Here is a 10,152-nt window from a genome sequence, read left to right as displayed (position 1 = left end):
CTTCCTTGTGTTTGTACTTTCTTCCCATCTCTGTCCCACTTATGATGTGTGTGTGCTTGTTAAATTTAGAAATGCATATTAGAAAATTCATGCTACATTTTATATTAATTTATCAAATGAAATCATCTTTTTTTATTCTTTTGAAGTCATTTAGAGTCCTTCTTGGCTGAAATTAATGCTTGCTTGAGTCAGGATTTTGTGAATCTGAGAAACCCATTTGTTTTAGAGTCTGGCCTACTTTGCTTAAACTTATGATCTTCAGTTCCATTCATTTCCTTATAAAGAAATCATCGGAAAACAATGTCATTCTAACTGGTATGTCATTCTAACTGGTATAGTGGCATCTTACATTTTTAATATTCTGATTATTATAATAAACTAGTAATAAACATGGTGTTTTAGGGTTTCTGTTATTATGATGAAACACCATGACCAAAAAGCAAGTTGGGGAGGGAAGGGTTTATTTGGCTTATACTTCAACATTGCTGTTCATCACTGAAAAACGTGAGGACAGGAACTTAAATAGGCAGGATCCCAGAGGCAGGAGATAATGCAGAGGCCATGCAGGGAGCTACTTACTAGGTTACATCCCATGGCTTGCTCATCCCACCTTCTTACAGAACCCAGGATCCCCTGTCCAGGGATGGCACTGCCCACCATGGGCTAGGCATTCCCTCCTGATTACTACATGGATTAATTACGGTTGGATCTCATGGAAGCATTTCCTCAAATGTAGTTTCTTCTTCTCTGAAGATTCTAGCTTGTGTCAAGTTCATACACAAATCAGCCAGTACAGTGGTATGCAAATACCTCTGTAATATGTAGATTTAGTGTTGGGATTAATGAGTCCTGGCCTTCAGCTGGATGTTGGGACTAATGAGTTTGGGGCCTTCAGCTGCTCTTCCCTCCTAGAACCTTCTAATTAAAGTTACTAGAAACTGTGCCTAGTTTAGAGGATCAGAGGATGGGATTGTCACCTGTTGGCCATTGACTGCAGTGTATTTAAGTCGACGTGGTGTTAATAAAGGGGGCATTCTCAACCAACGTTTGGAGGTCCGTGTGTCGGTCTGTCTCTGCGTGTGTCAGTCTGTCTGTGCGTGTGTCGGTTTGTCACTGGGTGTGTATTCTCAACCTCCAGCCCCTTGCCCGAAGCTCGCGAACTGAGTTCTAGCGCACAGAGCGCAGACATGGGGGTGGTGTGCGCGGCAATTTAGAATTTATATTCATGAGGAATCAATGAGAACAATTCCTAGATAAATTTCTGGAAAAAAAGAGGTTTTCTAAGCTAAATACATACCATACATTCCTAATGTAATATAATCTGCATGGCAGATTTTAATACCTGTGCACTGTTTTAGGATTCCTTTTTATCGTCGGTCAACATTAAAACATTTTCTATTTTATGTACTCTAATACTGGATGATATTAAGATTAGCTAAAAATATGAATAACTTCATTATATGAGATGCAGTTGATGCTATCACTAGATTACAGTACTTGTTGACAGAATAGCTTTTAATTGAAAACCATGTTATGCCAAGTTATGAACACATTTTTGCTTTTTGTCACTAGTTACCTAAGGAACAAAAATTCCTCCTTTGTCCATGCCTCCATCTTGTGCTTATGTAGGCTATTTCCCATAAAACATTCCAGTCCTGGGAATTTCTCTAGGGCCAGGTTTCTTGCTAACCCTATTATGGCTCCCTCAATCAAGATATCTCTTTCTCTGCTCTCATCTCTGTCCTTCCTCCTTCTTGACTATCCCATTCCCTCAAGTTCTCCTTACCCCTCCCCTTGTACCTCCTCTGAACCAGTCTACCTGAGCTAATGGGAGCTCACCAACTCCAGCCATACTGAAAAGGAACAAGCATAGGACCAACTAGTCCCTCTGAATGTGGTTGACACTTGAATGACTGGAGAAGATTGAGGGGCCACTGGCAGTGGCACCAGGGTTTATCTCTACTGCATGTACTGGGTTTTTGGGAACCCATTCTCTTTGGATGGATACCTTGCTCAGTCTAGATATAATAGGGAGTGCCTTGGACCTTCCACAAAGCAATGTACCTTACCCTCTCTGAGGACTGAATAGGGGTAAGCTGGGAGGGTATATGGAGGAAATGGGAGGAGGGGAGGGAGTGGGAACTTGGATTAGTATGTATAATGAGAAAAAGATAGTTTATTTTCTTTTCTGAAAAAAAATATTAAAAAGGAAAAAACAAAACAAACAACAACAACAAAAACCATTCCAGTCCTCAGAAATGGCTAGGGGCAAAAGTAACAGGGGCGCCATCTGGGAAGTATAGATAACCTCAGAATGTCCCCACCCAAAGGTCAGCCAAAAGAAAACTTTACAAGCAACAGGCAAAGTTTGAAAATAAAATTTCTAAAATGTTCCTAGACATGAGCCAATCAGAACTGAACCTGTTTTCCCACATCCTGCTAATGTAACTTTTCTGGTTCTTTCCTTTAAATAAGGCCCTCTAGAAGAGCAGGGTACCTCCTCTTGCTGCTGCTATGCCAGTTTTTGGCGAGGTCCCTGTCAGATTGTATTGTGCACACAATAAACCTTGCTTCTGCATTTCAGTGAGTCGGTCTCCATGGTGATCTTTTAAGGTCCTTATAGACTGGACATAACACACTAGTTTCCATAATATTTTTTCAATTTTTTAAAAAATAGGTGCATGTCATAGTTATTTGTTATTAAACAAACCAACAAAACAAATAAAACAGGAATGGTGTTTATTATAAACAGTATTTTTATTAAGTACTGTATTTTACTTGAGCATTTTAATTATAGATTTATATATATATATATACAATTTTAGATATTTTTCAGTCTACAGCCATGTTGGACCATCCATATTCTAAATACACTATAATTTTATTTATAGTCTTAATGTCTATTAATATGTATTTTAGACTACTGACTGCAGGCCCCATTTAGTGGCTATTTTCTGAGATCTCTCAAATACATAGTCCCCCACTTGTTTTCCCTTTCTCTACCCCTGAACTAAAATACAATCTGCCAAATGTCCTCTAAAACTATATAAACTTGAACTTTTTCCCTTAAGCGACAGCTCTACATTTGAATTAAGCCTCTGGTAACTAGTTAGAAATTAATATTCCTCATATTTTGCTGTGGAAAAAAATAAGTAAAACTATATACTCACAGTGATTTTTATACATGATATTTTATACAAACTTTTTTGGCCAAGATTGAAATTTATCATTTGGTAATTTGTCCTCAAGTTGTTCACTCATGGTGTTTTCCTCAAAGGTTGTGTTTCTCTAAGTCTATAGTGTTGTCCTTGGGGGTATCTGAGGAGATGCATAGCCTACCTTCAGAATTACTAATAAGGTCCCAATGAATCCAATAGAGGAAAATCACCACTGGAGATACATTGATAGGCTAGTTTGTCGTTGTGTGCTGTATAAAATATCCACAGACTTTGCTCTTTCCTTAGAGTGTTTGTCTGTATCAGTATTCATGGAGCTGAGTTTTCTGAATCTGAAATGATAAACCCAAATAAGAATGATGGAATACAGATTAAGACTATTTTCCTCCTTTAGTCAGCCTGAGTTGACTACACCTACAGGCTAGTATACCTGAGACCCCGATGTTTTAAATCGTTTTTTTTTAATTTTCATTTCTCTAATGACTAAAGATGTTGAACATTTCCTTAAATGTCTTTCAGCCATTTTAGATTCTTCTGTTGAGAGTTCTCTGTTTAGGTCTCTGAGATTCCATCTTACACCTGTAAGAATGACCAAGATCAAAAACACTGATGACAACTTATGCTGGAGAGGTTGTGGGAAAAGGGAACACTTCTGCATTGCTGTTGGAAATGCAAGCTGGTACAGCTCCTTTAAATGTCAGTGTGGTAATTTCTCAGAAAATTAGGAAACAACCTTCCTCAAGGCCCAGAAATAACACTTTTGGGTATATATCCAAAGGATGCTCAATCGTGCCACAAGGACATGTGCTCACCTATGTTCATAGCAGCATTGTTTGTCATAGCCAGACCCAGGAAACAACCTAAATGTCCCTCAATCAAAGAATGGATAAGGAAAATGTGGTACATTTACGCAATGGAGTACTACACAGCAGAAAAAATAATGACATCTTGAATTTTTCAAGAAAATGAATGGAGCTAGAAAACATTATTTTGAGTGCGGTAACCCAGGCACAGAAAGACAATTATCACATGTACTCACTCATAGGTGGTTTTTAAGCATAAAGCAAAGAAAACCAGTCTAAAAACCCCAATCCCAGAGAATTTAGACAACAAGGACACTAAGAGAGTCTTACATAGATCTAATCTACATAGGAAAGTAGAAAAAGACAAGATCTCCTGAGTAAATTGGGAACATAGGGACCTTGGGGGAGAATTGAAGTGGGGAAGGGAGAGGCAGCAAGGGGAGCAGAGAAAAGTGTAGAGCTCAATAAAAATCAATAAAAATAGAGCTTTTTTTAGTTTTTTGTGTAAAGTATAAATTCCAATTATTTTATTAAGTATTCATTAGTCTCCAACTAAATTCACCTATGTAGCCTCAGCACGCATAATAATATTTATTTACTATTTCAGGAAATTTTGCCAAAAAAAGATTTCAGATTTCTGTGTTGCAAATCAATACTAAAGTTTTTGCAATTATAAGATATTCCAAATATTCAGTTAAAAAGTACAAACAAGGTTAAAAGTAATGCTTCATTTTTTTGTTTTATTTTGTTTTTTTTCTTCTGAAAGACTGATCAGTCTGAATCCTTGCAAGCATGAAGAGAATTGTTTAGCTAGAAGTCTTTCAAAATCCAGATTAGCATGTAGGTAATTTTTCTCTCTCTTAAGAAGTGGAATCAATGTGTAAATCTGTAATCATTCTGGACCAGTAATCAGAAACCACACTCCTGAATTTGATCTGAATGAGTAGGCTCTTACATTGGTAATTAAGGATATGTATTTATTTTTAAAGGTTTTTTAAAATTTTGTCTGTGATGTTGTGATAATCATTTTCATTAAGGGTCCATTAAAATGTGTGTGGATCTATATAAAACTGTAATGCTTTTGAATGTATTAATACTATAAAAATCTGGAATCTTTTTTCCTGATTACAGTTCTTAACAACTAATTTCCAGAGTAACTACTTGAGGAATCTTCCACTGGACAGGCAGTTATAGTGTCAACTGGGATCTCTTAGCATTGTTAAATATGTTAAATATTAGAGGATAATGTAGAACTGCAGTCACTGAATGAAGAGATTTAAAGAATCTAGAATAATCCTTAAGCTGATGCTACTTCAATTGTTGTAAACAGCAGGACAAGTAAGAAGAACAAAATCAGCCATCCGGATCAGTGAAGTGAGGAGTATACAAAAAACATAGAATAGAGGTAAGTGCTTTCTTGAAAGCAATAAAGGGCAAAAGGATAGAATTTTTTAAAATGGACTTATATAAGTGTGATGAAAGGGTGATGCAATATAGGGAGAAAATTAATGATGAGGGAAATAGTGGGGGAAATACACAAGAGTTGTGTTCTTGAGAGTGTTGAAAGGGTGGGCTGGTGAGATAACTCAACTAGTAACAGTCTGCCGTATAACCTGATAACATGAGTTTTCTCCTCCTCCAGGACTCACATGGGAATCAACTTCTGCAAACTGTTCTCTGGCCTCCTCATGCGTGCCATGTCATGTGTAAATGTGTATGGTATCGTAGCTTAGTATATGAAATCAATTCGCACCCTTCCTATGTTAGTTCCATCCTTTAACATAAGACTCTTTATTTCTTCCTGCATCAACAGTATAGATATAAAAGGGTTTATAAAAAGTATTTTTTCATATTTTCTCAAATAAAGTATTTATAATAAATGTGTGTCATATCATTTTATGTATATTTTTATGCTTATTTCTGTTTTGTTCAACAATCTTTTTAAAATAATCATTATTCTTTTAAATGGATATTTTTATACTTAATAGATATTGTGTTCTACTTATTTGATGTAATTTATTTTACTGTCTCAATTTTTTGCTTCCTCTAATCATAAATAAAACAGCAAATTGTGTCCTCATGTTCCGTGACTTTAATTTCTTTGTAACAAATTTAAAGGGTACAACTGGTGAGATGATAAGTACTTGTATTTTCTCATTCAATAAAGATTGTCAAATTGTGTTCAAAATATAAAATTTATATTACACTTCAGAATACAAAAATATCCTTTTCAACTACACAAGCAACTTGTTGTTGATTTGATAAGTATAGACTTACATTTGAATTTTAGCATCCTATAGTGTTTTTTATTTTGTGCTAATGTGTAAATTTTAGTATCTTATGTATCTTTTCCAATATTTTTATGTATTTCTTTTAATTGCTCTTTAAATATTAAAAGTCTGTATTTAAAATCATTTTCTTATATTTTGAATATAATACAATATACTCTATGGTGTTTCCTGTTACTATCCTCTTACAAGCTTTTGTTTCTTTTATAAATCACTTTAATCTTACATTAAATCTTAAATTCATATTATTTTGTTTTTGTAATGGAAAAATTAAAAATGCTGCAGGATCCCTAGTGACACTAGGCAGCAGAAATGCTGTAGGTCCCCAAAAGGTGGTAGTGGTCCATGTGGCAACAGGCAGTGGACCCTGGGAGCAGTCAGTCCCAGGCAGAGATGGCTGCCGGTCCCCAGTGGTGGCTGGTCCCAGGCTGGGAGACAGAGACATGGATAGTCACGACATGCAGAGTGAGGTTGAATATTTATTCAGGGGATTATGGAGGGGGAAGTGAGAAGGGCGGGGAGAGAGAGAGAGAGAGAGAGAGAGAGAGAGAGAGAGAGAGAGAGAACAGAGAGAACAGAGAGAACAGAGAGAACAGAGAGGAGAAGCCAAGATGGCGACGGAGGGAGGGTCTTGTCTCTTAAAGTGACGAACAATCATAACAGTTTTTTTCTTATTTTACTAGTTTTATGTCTGATTTTATCAGCTATCTGGTAATTATAAAAGCTAGTTGTGACAACTCATTTATCTCACAAACTGAAATATATCTTTTTTTCTCATATATCTCTTATATTTTTGTTTGTGAGCCAAGCCCTCCTCTTATAACTCTAATTTCTTATATCTCTTAAATTAGGCTGTAACATTACTGAATTTGGAGACTCCTATTTGTGTTATCTATATGTTTGGAGATAAAATAAACCATTATCTCTATTTTCTTATTTCCAGAATGACTAAACAATTTTTTAAAAAAATTTTGAAGTCACTGAAAAAAATTTCAAATAATTTGTTTGACTCATGACATAAAAATATACAGAAAGAACAAAGTATAAAATATATATGAAACAAAGAAACAATGAGACTGAATTTGTTCTCTTGGGTCTCACTCAGAGTCCTGAAGGCCAGAAAATATTATTTGTTGTGTTCATGGTTATCTACATTGTGACAATGGCAGGCAACCTGCTTATTGTTGTGACTGTTGTAGTCAGCCCAAGTTTAGAAGTCTCCATGCATTTCTTTCTAGGCTACTTCTCATTTATGGATGCTGTTTATGCAACTATAGTTACACCAAATACATTTATAGACTTACTTTAGAGAAGAAAACCATTTCTTTTCAAGCTTGCATGACCCAGATTTTTATAGGACACTTATTTGGTGGAGCTGAAATTTTATTCTTGGTTGTCATGGTTATGACTGGTATGTGGCCATCTGCAAACCCTTGCAATATCTGACCATTGTGGACCAATGAGTGTGTGTTCTGTTATTGTTGCTGGCCTGGGTTGAGGGTTTTGTGCATGCTGTAGTTCAACTTCCTTTTGTATATAACCTTCTTTTCTTTGGTCATAATGTCATTGATCACTTCATCTGTGACATGTACCTCTTATTAAAACTGGCCTTCAGGGACACCCATGTTATTGACCTCACGGTTGTTGCCAATGATAGGGCAATCTGTGTGGTCATCTTTATGCTGTTGTAATTTTTTGTGGGGTCTTTCTTCACTCCCCAAAGAATCTCAGTCAGAAAGAAAGTGCAAAGCTTTGTGCACCTGTGGATCTCACATCACTGTGGTAGTCTTCTTCCTTGTTCCCTGTATTTTTATGTATGTGAGAACTTCTACTTTAGGAGTTGATAAATCATCGACTTTATTTTATGCTGTTATCACCCCAATGCTTAGTCTCCTCATATTTACTCTGAGAAATGCAGGAATGAAAAAATGTCATGAAGAAACTTTGGAAAAGAAAAAGGAAAGGAAATGAAAAAAGTCATAAAATGATGGCTGCTAAGAAAAAGGAATTCATTTTCTCTAGGGACTGTTAACCTAATCTCAAGTAGTCACCTCTAGATAACATATACACAAGCAACACTCAATGGACTCAACAAGTTGTATTTATAGATAAATAAATATGCAATTATACATATGAAACAATAATAACTAAATAAGAGTCCATGACATTTTTGAGACAATAGAGTGACATGGATGGAGCTTGATGGAGAAAAGGTGGAAATTATGTAAATATAATACTCTTGAATGAAATTCTCAAAAGGTATAAATAATAAAATTTCAAAAGAAGTAAAAATAAATGGTAAAAAAATTAAGAGGTTACACCTATATACAATGTAGAAATCTAGAGGAAATCCAAAAGATCATTTTACAACACAAATGTTCTCCTTAATGAAAGCAACTATGCATAGCAGAAACAATTATTAAGTGAATTATTCCCATTAACAACATGAATTTTTAAGATTTTCTGAATTTATAAAAAAATGCACATTAAGTTTTGGTAACAAAATAGTTTATGCAAGCTGACTATTTATGTGGTATAATTAATAATGTAAATTTATTTTACTTAATGGAAATATCTTTTGTGTTTCTTAAATTTAGCTGATTTTGAGCACTGAGAAAGCTTATTACCAATTTTTTTTAAAGTAAATTTTATTAAATTATAAAAGTTTCCATTTCCGCCCCTCTTCCCAACACCCTCCCACTCCCCCCACTCCCTCTCCTCCTCCCTCTTCGTCCCTTAGGGCAGTCAGGGTTTCCTGCCCTGTGGGAAGTTCAAGTTCCTCCCCCCTCCCTCCAGGTCCAGGAAGGTGAGTGTCCAAACAGACTGGATCCCCAAAATCCAGTATATGCAGAGGAAACAGGTCCCAGTATCATAGTCAATGGCTTTTCAGAAAGACTTCAGGCCAGCCACATTCAGAGAATCCGGTCAAATTCCGAGAATCTGGTTAGAGCACTTCCTCGTTCAGTCCCCGTCCAACTGGCCTTGGTAAACTCTCATTAGATCTGTTCCCTTGTATCAGTAGGTGATAGCATCCCTCGCAGTACTGCTTTCGTTTTTCATGTTCTTCCTCCTTCTGTTCCTCATTTGGACCTCGGGGGGCTCAGTCTGGTGCTCCAATGTGGGTCTCCGACTGTATCGCCGTCCTTCGCCAGATGAAGGATCTATGGTGATAAGCAAAATATCCATCAGTATGGTTATGGGCCACGGCCGATTCAGGCACCCTCTCCTCTGTCCAGAGAACAATCTGGGGGATCTCTCCTTGGACCTGGGATCCCATATATAATCAAGTTTCCTATAAACCCTAAAATGACTCCCTTAGTTGAAATATATTCTTCCCTGATCCCATATTCATCCTTCCTCCCTTCCCCCCATCCCGGTCAACCAAGCTTTCTCCATTCCTCCCCTACTCCCTTCTCTCTAACCCTCTCCCCTTCCTACAACCCTCCCTCCCACCCACCCATGCACCCAAGGTTACCTGGGACTCTTGACTATTTCCTACCTCCTGGCGGATAGCTAAATAATCTTCATCAGGTTCGTCTTCTTATTTAGCTTCTCTAGGATCACGAATAATAGGCTCAAAGACCTTTAAATTATGGTTAGAATCCACTTATGAGTGAATACATACCGTGTTCCTCTTTTTGGGTCTGGCTTACCTCACTCAGTAAAGCGTTTTCTATGTCCATCCATTTGCATGCAAAATTCAAGATGTCATTATTTTTTACCGCTGAGCAAAACTCTAATGTGTATATGTTCCACACCTTCTTTAACCAGTCTTCTATTGAGGGCACCTAGGCTGTTTCCAGGTTCTGGCTATTACAAATAGTGCTGCTATGAACATAGTTGAACAAATGCTTTTGTAGTATGCTAGGGAATCTCTAGGGTATA

General features: G+C 36.7%; 1 pseudogene; it reads left to right on the top strand.

The window, feature by feature from the left end:
- The first annotated feature begins 7,321 nt into the window (after nucleotides 1-7,321).
- LOC125393185 (olfactory receptor 4A47-like) lies at nucleotides 7,322-8,299 on the top strand (annotated as a pseudogene).
- Nucleotides 8,300-10,152: the final 1,853 nt, after the last annotated feature.

The sequence above is a fragment of the Myodes glareolus genome, chromosome 8 (genome assembly GCF_982192425.1).
Source record: "Myodes glareolus chromosome 8, mMyoGla1.1, whole genome shotgun sequence".
Lineage (NCBI taxonomy): Eukaryota > Metazoa > Chordata > Mammalia > Rodentia > Cricetidae > Myodes > Myodes glareolus.
Note: the sequence above shows the minus strand (reverse complement) of the source record. Positions and strands in the feature narration are given on the sequence as shown.